This window comes from Perognathus longimembris, chromosome 4 (assembly GCF_023159225.1).
Source record: "Perognathus longimembris pacificus isolate PPM17 chromosome 4, ASM2315922v1, whole genome shotgun sequence".
In the NCBI taxonomy this organism is placed as follows: domain Eukaryota; kingdom Metazoa; phylum Chordata; class Mammalia; order Rodentia; family Heteromyidae; genus Perognathus; species Perognathus longimembris.
Genome location: NC_063164.1, coordinates 27,939,955 through 27,948,526, shown reverse-complemented (window position 1 = coordinate 27,948,526; position 8,572 = coordinate 27,939,955). Strand labels below are relative to the sequence as shown.

General features: G+C 41.3%; 1 protein-coding gene across 4 annotated transcripts in view; it reads left to right on the top strand.

The window, feature by feature from the left end:
* The first annotated feature begins 130 nt into the window (after positions 1-130).
* Positions 131-8,572, top strand: part of Carf (calcium responsive transcription factor) — a 75,214-nt gene continuing 66,772 nt past the window's right edge. For 3 of the 4 annotated variants that reach the window (XR_007210731.1, XR_007210732.1, XM_048344931.1), the window contains exons 1-2: positions 131-211; positions 5,315-5,478. The gene's annotated coding sequence lies outside the window, so the exon portion shown is untranslated. Of the gene's footprint in view, positions 212-829; positions 1,278-5,314; positions 5,479-8,572 lie in introns of those variants that run through there. The other variant, XM_048344932.1, reaches the window with a different exon arrangement.

Below are 8,572 nucleotides of genomic sequence, written 5' to 3'. Positions count from 1 at the left end.
CAACTTGGCTTCTCACCCGTCGTTTCAAGCTTTCGGATCCCGAAAGGCGAGGGGCGGAAATACGAGAAGAGAACGAATCGGAAGAGACCCGGCGACGGAGGCCGACGGTGTTTTTCCCCCCCAACCCTCGCTGTACCGTCCCGCCCCTTCAGGAGCGGTGCGCCTGCTTAGTGCGCTGGTCTCCACGGCAGGGCCTCGGAGCCAAGACGAGGTTGAGTAGACTCGTTTTGAATTTTCTCCCCTCCGCTCCGGCGGACTTCCCTCCTCGCCTCGTGGGGCTCGCGGCGGCGATCGGGCTGGGGGAGCTGGAGGTTTGGCAGAGCTTCCTGCGCCGACGTGCGTGGGACGCTCCCTCCTAACCCCCCTCCCTCCCCCTTGGCTCCCTCCCGCCTCCTCGCGTCACCTCCTGACCCGCGGGGGCCGTGAGCCGTCGGGGCTGGGAGCTGCTGGCTACCCCCCCGCCCCCGTCCCCGCCGCCGCCGGAGCGGATGGCACCTCGCTTTCCGCGGGGCCCTTTTCGGGGCCCTCCCTGGCCGGGCTTTTGCCCCGGCCTGCCCCCAGGGTAGGGCTCGTGGAAGCCGGGGAGGCCGGCCGGAGGAGGCGGCTGCGTGTGTGTGGAGGGTTGCAGAGCCCGAGCACGCGCCGCCGCCTCAGGAACCTGCACCCCGGGGCGGCGACGCCCCGTCTCTGCGGGCCCTGGTCCCCCTTCTTGAACTGTTTTGGACTTCATGTGTAGAAGAGGAAAAACTTCCTTCCGTACCTGTCGCATTGCTTTTTTGACTTCGCGTCTTGAAAATTACTCAAAGGCCTCTGTGGTCTCCGTGGGCCCGGCAGTCACTATTACAGTTCAGCGTGGCTGTTTTCTTGAAGAAGGCTGGAGGGAGATGATACTCTCCAGATCCCAAAGGCACGGTTGAAGGCGTTCGCCCCCCCTCCCCCCAAAAGCTCCAAGAGGGGAGGGTCTTCCAGAGACAGCAATTTAGAATCAGGCTGAACTGGGCAAGTATGGGCATAGTGGTAGGTGCAGGTGAAGACACCTAACGCTTTCTTTTTTCTTACGTTGCTTAAAGACGTACTACAGTTACCGATGCCTACTCTTTAAGTCGTCTTTAGAAAAATTAGAAGTGATTTAAACAATTGGAAGCGAAAGAAAAAAATATTAGGGCCAACGAAAGCATTACTATTTTCAGTTTACTCAACCTTTGTAGAATGCATGCCTAGAACCAGACTGCCTGAGAACCTCTACTACGCTTTCATCACTGAGAATTAAATACCACGTAAGAAGCACTTCGTAAATGTTATTAACATCGTAATAGTTATCGTGTGAAACTTTACCAACGTGAGCAAACAAGGGAGACTAGGAGGAATGAAATGAGAAAACCTCAGTGCTCAAAGTCCTAGAAAAATCACTTCTGGCCCCTTAAATGTATCATTAAATGTAAAGATTTGCGTTTTAACTTTAGGGTGTCTGACACCTGGACGTCTTAATTGGATCCATAACATTGGCTAAAATAGCTTTTGAAAACGGTTAGGTTGGTTAGTACTTTTTAAGCTGTTGTTTATTTGAAATTTATCAAATTAAGAAACCACAGTACCTGGGTTAGGCACTAGTGGCTCATGCCTATCTTTGTTCAAAACCAGTTCTGGCAGAAAGTGTGTGAGACTACTCTTCAAATAACCAGAAAAAAAGCCAGAAGTGGAGCTGTAGCTCAAGTGGTAGAGTGCCAGTCTTGAGTGGAAAAAGCTAAGGGGCATTGTCCAGGCCCTGAGTTCAAGCCTCAATACTGGCACCAAAAAAAAAAAAAAGTATGAATATATGCAGTACCTGATAGGGTCAATATAGGGTAATGTTAATTTGAATATAAGATACAGGAAGATGCAAAACGTGCATACAGCGTCTGCTTAAGAAGATAAGACTTGAATTTGAAAAACAAAGATCTTGAATTAAATACAGTATTTTATTTGAACTTCGGTGGACCTTTAAAGAAAAATTTTGTTGTTGTTTTACTGTGTATATAGGTACTGGAACTGGGACTCAGAGATTTGTGTTCTCCCTTGGCTTTTTAACTCAAGGCTGGCACAACTACTTGAGCCACAGATCCAGTTCTAATTAGTCACTGTTGAACACCTACTATCATGTTTTGTGTTTTGTTCAAAAGTGACTTATGTGACATGTGTGATGTAGCCTTCATTGAGTACCTAGGATAAATAATGCTTTTACTTTGGGTGGTTGTCTTAAGTTTAGTTTGATTTTTTCCAGAGGGACAGTAGTGGGATTGAACTCAGAGCCTCAGGCTTGTTAGCATTGTATCTCTTGAGCCTTGCCTTTCAGTCCTCTTGCTTTTAATTTGGTTTTTAGATACGGTCTACTGTTTTTCCCCCAGCTTGCCCTCTAGATCTTACCACCACCTCTCAAGTGGCTGGAATTACAGGCATACACCACTACCTCTGGCATACATTTTTGGTTCTTTATCATTTCCCGTGGGAAATAAATCCTTATCAGTTTACATTGTTATCTTAGAACTACACAGTATGAATAATATTTGTTTTATGTTTAATATGTATATATGCATACATGTATGCACATATATTTCTGTGTGTAGTAGTATAGTATGGTGTAACATAGAGTCCTTTTTTTCCTCTCCTGCCATCTACCCAACCTCTTCTTTAGTGGTGTTAGGATTAAAAAATAGGGTTTTGTTCATGTTAATTTAAATTAACTCTCAAGCACTCTACCAGTAGACATCACCCCTACCCCAATACCTCCATTTTTATTATAGTCTTAATATATAATTGAAGCTGGTCTTGAACTCATGATACTCCTTCCTTCTCAACCTGGGGCTAGAATTAAAGGCACTGATATACCTGGCTGGTTGTTTTCCTTTATTCCTCTACTTGGTTTTGAATCTGATCTAAAACACAGAAATCTTAAACAATTTACACTAGACCTCCCTTGTCTAAAATATTACTTTCCTCAGTTTCAGTTGCATGCTGCCAGTATTACATGGAAAATTTCTGAATTTCAGATTGCATGGCTTTCTGAACAGCATAATCTCCTGTTCCACCCTGCCTTGGATATGAATCATCCCTCTGTGTGGAGAGGATAACCACTATAGGTACCTACCTGATGGCTGCTTGCTGGTCTTATTAGTTATCCAATCAGTATCAAATTACTTGTGTTACTAACTGCAAGAATGGCAGTGCTAGCAATTCATTTATGACAAAGAGAAACTATAAAGAGCTTAAATGAAAAAGTACAAGTTCTTAATGAGAGGAAAAAGTTATATACTGAGGTTAATAACAGATTGTAAGATCTACAGTACAATAAGCTGTTTTGAGAGATACTTCAGTTACATAACTTAAAATGCAGTATTTGTCACAATCGTTCTATCTTAATACTGTGGGTTTTTGTTTGTTTGTTTTTGTCTGCCACTCCTGAGGCTTTAACTCTGGGCCTGGGTGCTGTCACTGACCTCCTTTATGCCCAAGGATAGCGCTCTACCACTTGAGCCACAGTACCACTTCCAGCTTTTTCTGTGATTAGTTGGAGATAAGGGTCTTACAGAAGGCTGAGAATGTCTCTTACTGGTAAGATTATTTGCCTACCATGCATGAAGACCTAGATTTGATTCCTCAGTACCATACAAACAGAAAAAGCTGGAAATGGCGCTGTGGCTCAAGTGGTAGAGCTCTAGCCTTGAGCACAAAGAAATTCAGGGACAGAGCCCAGGCCCTGAGTTCAAGCCCCAAGACTGGCAAAAATAAAAAATAAAAAAAGTCTTACAGACTCCAGTCTGGGATGGCTTTGAACCATGAGCCTCAGATCTCAGTCTTCTGAGTAGCTAGGATTACACGCGTGAACTACCAAGACCTGGCTATTACTATTGTTTTTTTTTTTTTTTTTTTTTTTGGCCAGTCCTGGGCCTTGAACTCCGGGCCTGAGCACTGTCCCTGGCTTCTTCCTGCTCAAGGCTAGCACTCCGCCACTTGAGCCACAGCGCCGCTTCTGGCTGTTTTCTGTATATGTGGTGCTGGGGAATCGAACCTAGGGCCTCGTGTATCCGAGGCAGGCACTCTTGCCACTAGGCTATATCCCCAGCCCTACTATTGCTTTTAATATCTTACTCTGTGTAGTTGATGAATTAAACTTTATAATTGGTTTGTATATACAGTGAAAAGCACAGTATATCTTTTTCTGTACTGTTGATTATTTCAGGCATTCACTTGGGGCTTGGATTGTTTCACTCAAGGGTAAGGGACTTTACTAGACTGGACTGGACTGGACACTTTTGATTTATCCATGAACATAGTAAGATCACTATGGGTTTATATATCTTTGTAGAAATGAAGTAATTTGTTGAAGTAACTTGCTCTCAAAGAGCAAATAGGCAAAAAGTATGTATGTACAGAATAAGAAATGGTTAGAAACCAAGAGTAACAGAGGACATTCAACATAATCAGAGGAAGAAAGAAATCTACAAAACTTTGAACATATAGAATTACTGTTGAACAAACTCATAATTGCAATATGATCCTTAATAGAAAGGATTATAAATTCAGCTTGGAAATTCTTTTTCTCTGCCATGCATTCACTATATGTAACAATAAAAGCAATGAGGCACTACTTTTACAGTTTCTTAATCTTCACTTAAAAAAACTCCCCCCCCCTTATCTTTATTTTTTATATAGGATAAAACCTGCTTTTATAACATGGTATGAAACGTTCTATTTTTATTTTTTATTTTTTTGCCAGTCCTGGGGCTTGGACTCAGGCCTGAGCACTGTCTGTCCCTGTTACTTTCTACAGACATTTTTTTGTTTGTTTGTTTTTTTGCCAGTCCTGGGGCTTGGACTCAGGGCCTGAAAACTGTCCCTGGCTTCTTCTTGCTCAAGGCTAGCACTCTGCCACTTGAGCCACAGCGCCACTTCTGGCCATTTTCTGTATATGTGGTGCTGGGGAATTGAACCCAGGGCCTCATGTATATGAGGCAAGCACTCTTGCCACTAGGCCATATCCCCAGCCCCTCTACAGACATTTTTGTTTCCATGGTAGTTGTATAATTTGAGTTGTAACAAAACATTAATCCAAATACTTAATTTTAGATAAGAAAACAGGCACAGAGATTAAGTAACCAACCTCAAGATACATGCAGTATAGTCAGTCCTTAGTCTTTTCTTCTCTTCAACTCAACTGATTGTTGATTCTATCATGGGAAACTAGAAATAGCTACTTTGTAATAAAACTTGCACAATAAAATAGTTTTATTTATGTGTAGAAATGTAAAATGTACATTTATATACCATTTTGTTACAGATAAAATGCAACTGTGAAGATATAGTTACAGCCTTTGTGTTAATGAAACTGTAACTATTGTGATTCAGTGCCCTGAAAATGAAGAACTTCAATAAACAAAGAGGACATTTATGGGGTAATAGAGTGTTGAGACCTGGAATTTAAACTTCGGCTACTACTTGAAGGTAATTTTTTAATGTCTTGTTACTGTCATGCTGTCTAGCTTCAGCTGGCTTTAGATTCTTAATCCTCTGCCTCAGCCTCCTGAGTGCTGGGATTATAGGTATATAGTACCATGCTAGCCTTTTTTTTTTTTTTTTTTTGCCAGTCCTGGGGCTTGAACTCAGGACCTGAGCACTGTCCCTGGCTTCCTTTTGCTCAAGGCTAGCACTCTGCCACCTGAGCCACAGTGCCACTTATGGCTTTTTCTATATATGTGGTGCTGGGGAATTTGAACCCAGGGCTTCATGTATGCGAGGCAAGCACTCTACCACTAGGCCATATTCTCAGCCCAGTAGTGACATCTTAATATTGAGTCTATCTATATATAGAGTTCTCCATTTATTTATATATTTGCTTTCTTTCATGAAAAATTTGCTTTTTTTTAAGTTGGCTCTTCCTGTGCATATTTTATTAGATTTCCTATCTAAGCATTTTTTCCTCCCTCTCTCTCTCTCTTCTTTCTCCTCTAAGTATATATGTATTATATAAATAGTGTTGTGCTTTTTTAAAATTTCAAATTCCAATTTTTAAAATTTCAAATAGAATTGTTCATGGGGTGTGAACTTTGTATCTTGCAATCTTGTTATAATTATTAGTTCTGGAAACTTTTTTTCTTGGGATTTTCTATAAGGATATTTAAGTCATTTGTAAGTAAAGATAGTAAAGTTAGACTTGTCTTTCTTCTTGTTCTGCATATATTTTACCTCTTTTTTTGTTGGTTTATTGTAGTATCTTAAGATTTCTGATAGGATCTATTAATACATTGATCTCAAGTCAGAAGGAGGCATTTGGTTTCTTACTAACTATGATAATTCCCATAGACTTTCTGAGGTGTTTACTTGTTTTGGAGCAAGATCTCATATGTAGCACACATGGCCCCAAACTCACAATTTTCCTGTCTCAGCTGAATTACAGGCATATACCACCACATCTGGCAATGTAGGCTTTTGTAAATGTTCTTTTCAAGTTGAGAGAGTTGCTTTTATTCCTTTTTTGGTTGTTTTTATGTTCCTTTCTTGAACTCAGGATTTGAACCTCTTGCTCATTTTCACCTGGCCTCTGTGCTTACAGCTAGTAAACTACTACTTGAACTACTCTTCCAGTCTGGCTTTTTGTTGGTTAATTGGAGATGGAATCTCATAGACTTTTTTGGTCAGCCTTGTTTTGAACCATGATTCTCCAGATCTCAGCCTCCTAAGTAGCTAGGATTACCAAGTATGAGCCACCGAATTCATCATAAATGGGTATTGAATTTCATCAGAAATTTCTTCTGTATCTGTTGATGTGATCACATGGTTTTAGTTGATAGGATGTCTGATGTGATTTAGATGCTTTGTTCAGTTGATGGAATACCTTGTTTTCACGTGATGAGCCAGCTTAATGTTCATGGGATAAATATGACTTCATTACAGTGCATTTTTTATACATTGCTTGCCAATATTCTGTTGTTTTATTTCTTTTTTTTTTTTTTTTTTTTTTTTTTGGCCAGACCTAGGCCGTGAACTCAGGGCCTGAGCACTGTCCCTGGCTTCTTTTTTGCTCAAGGCTAGCACTCTGCCACTTGAGCCACAGTGCCACTTCTGGCCATTTTCTGTATATGTGGTGCTGAGGAATCGAACCCAGGGCCTCATGTATATGAGGCAAGCACTCTTGCCATTAGGCCATATTCCCAGCCCCTAGTTGTTTTATTTCTTAATTATCTTTAAGTGGTACAAAGGAGTTTCAACTCAACATTTCAATTTATGAGTATGATGTATCTTGATCAATGCCACTCCCTATCATTATTCTCCTATGTAGGGTTTTTGTGTCTGTGTATATGAAAGCTAGCGGTCTGTAGTTTTCCTTTTTGAAAAAAATTTAATTTTATTGTCAAAGTGATATACAGATGGGTTCCAGTTTGTAGTTTTCCTTTAAACTGTGGTTTACTTCATCTTTGACACTTTTAAATAAACCTGATTGTAGAGATTTAAATATAGCTATAAAATGTACGCAATGTAAGTTTTATACAATGGTAACACTCTGTGTCTTAGTCATCCTTATATCCCCAGCATATAGAATATCAAGGATTTTGGAGCTGTAGGTTAGTAAAATAATTTACAGAGACAGTAGAAAAGAAGGGAAATGGGGTTATTACATTCCGTTGTAAAGGATAAACTGGCTGGAGCTAGAGAGGGATATGGTACACTGAAGTCAGAGTTTAGGACAGGTTTGTTTTTTGTTTGTTTTTTTTTGGCCAGTCCTGGGGCTTGGACTCAGGGCCTGAGCACTGTCCCTGGCTTCCTTTTTGCTCAAGGCTAAGCCACAGCACCACTTCTGGCCATTTTCTGTATATGTGGTGCTGGGGAATCGAACCCAGGGCCTCATGTATACGAGGCAAGCTCTCTCGCCACTAGGCCATATCCTCAGCCCCTAGGACAGGTTTTATACCTTGGCTTAAGTTGATTTTGAATGATTGGCTCTTTTTTCTTTTTCTTTTTTTTAACCTTATTGATTATATGTCTCTTCCTAGGATCTTAATTACAATTACTGGCATGCAGGAATGTCTCATGAGCTTTGTTTTCACCTTTTCATCTGGCTTATTTCCACATTCCACTCAAACCCTTGATATTTTCAGCCCCAGTGTCTCCTTAAAAAGGAAGTACCCTCTTCCACATCCCCCTGACCCCCACTCCCCTGCCGAACAAAAACAAAAAAAAATCAGTCCTGGTTTAAGTGAAGCAAATGTCTCATCTTCTGACTGCTTCTTGTGGAAGGGTTGTAGCAATGTCCCCAACTATTCATCCCGTGTTCAGTCAGGGAGTTGTAGAGCAGTCCACTTAGACACAGTGGGGCCTAATTGAATACCAGAAAAAACCGGTGTGGAAGCCTTCTCTAGAGGACTAAAGGGCAGGAGAAGGTTAGAACGTACAATATAGAACCTGTATTATGGTATAATCTATAACTTTTTGACCTAGAGGCAAGAGGAAACAAATCTGGTTAGAAGGTTAATTAAGCAAAGTTCAGCAGGGGTAACTGCTGAACTAGAGGTCCCAAAGAGGATTGAGGACAGGAGACCCA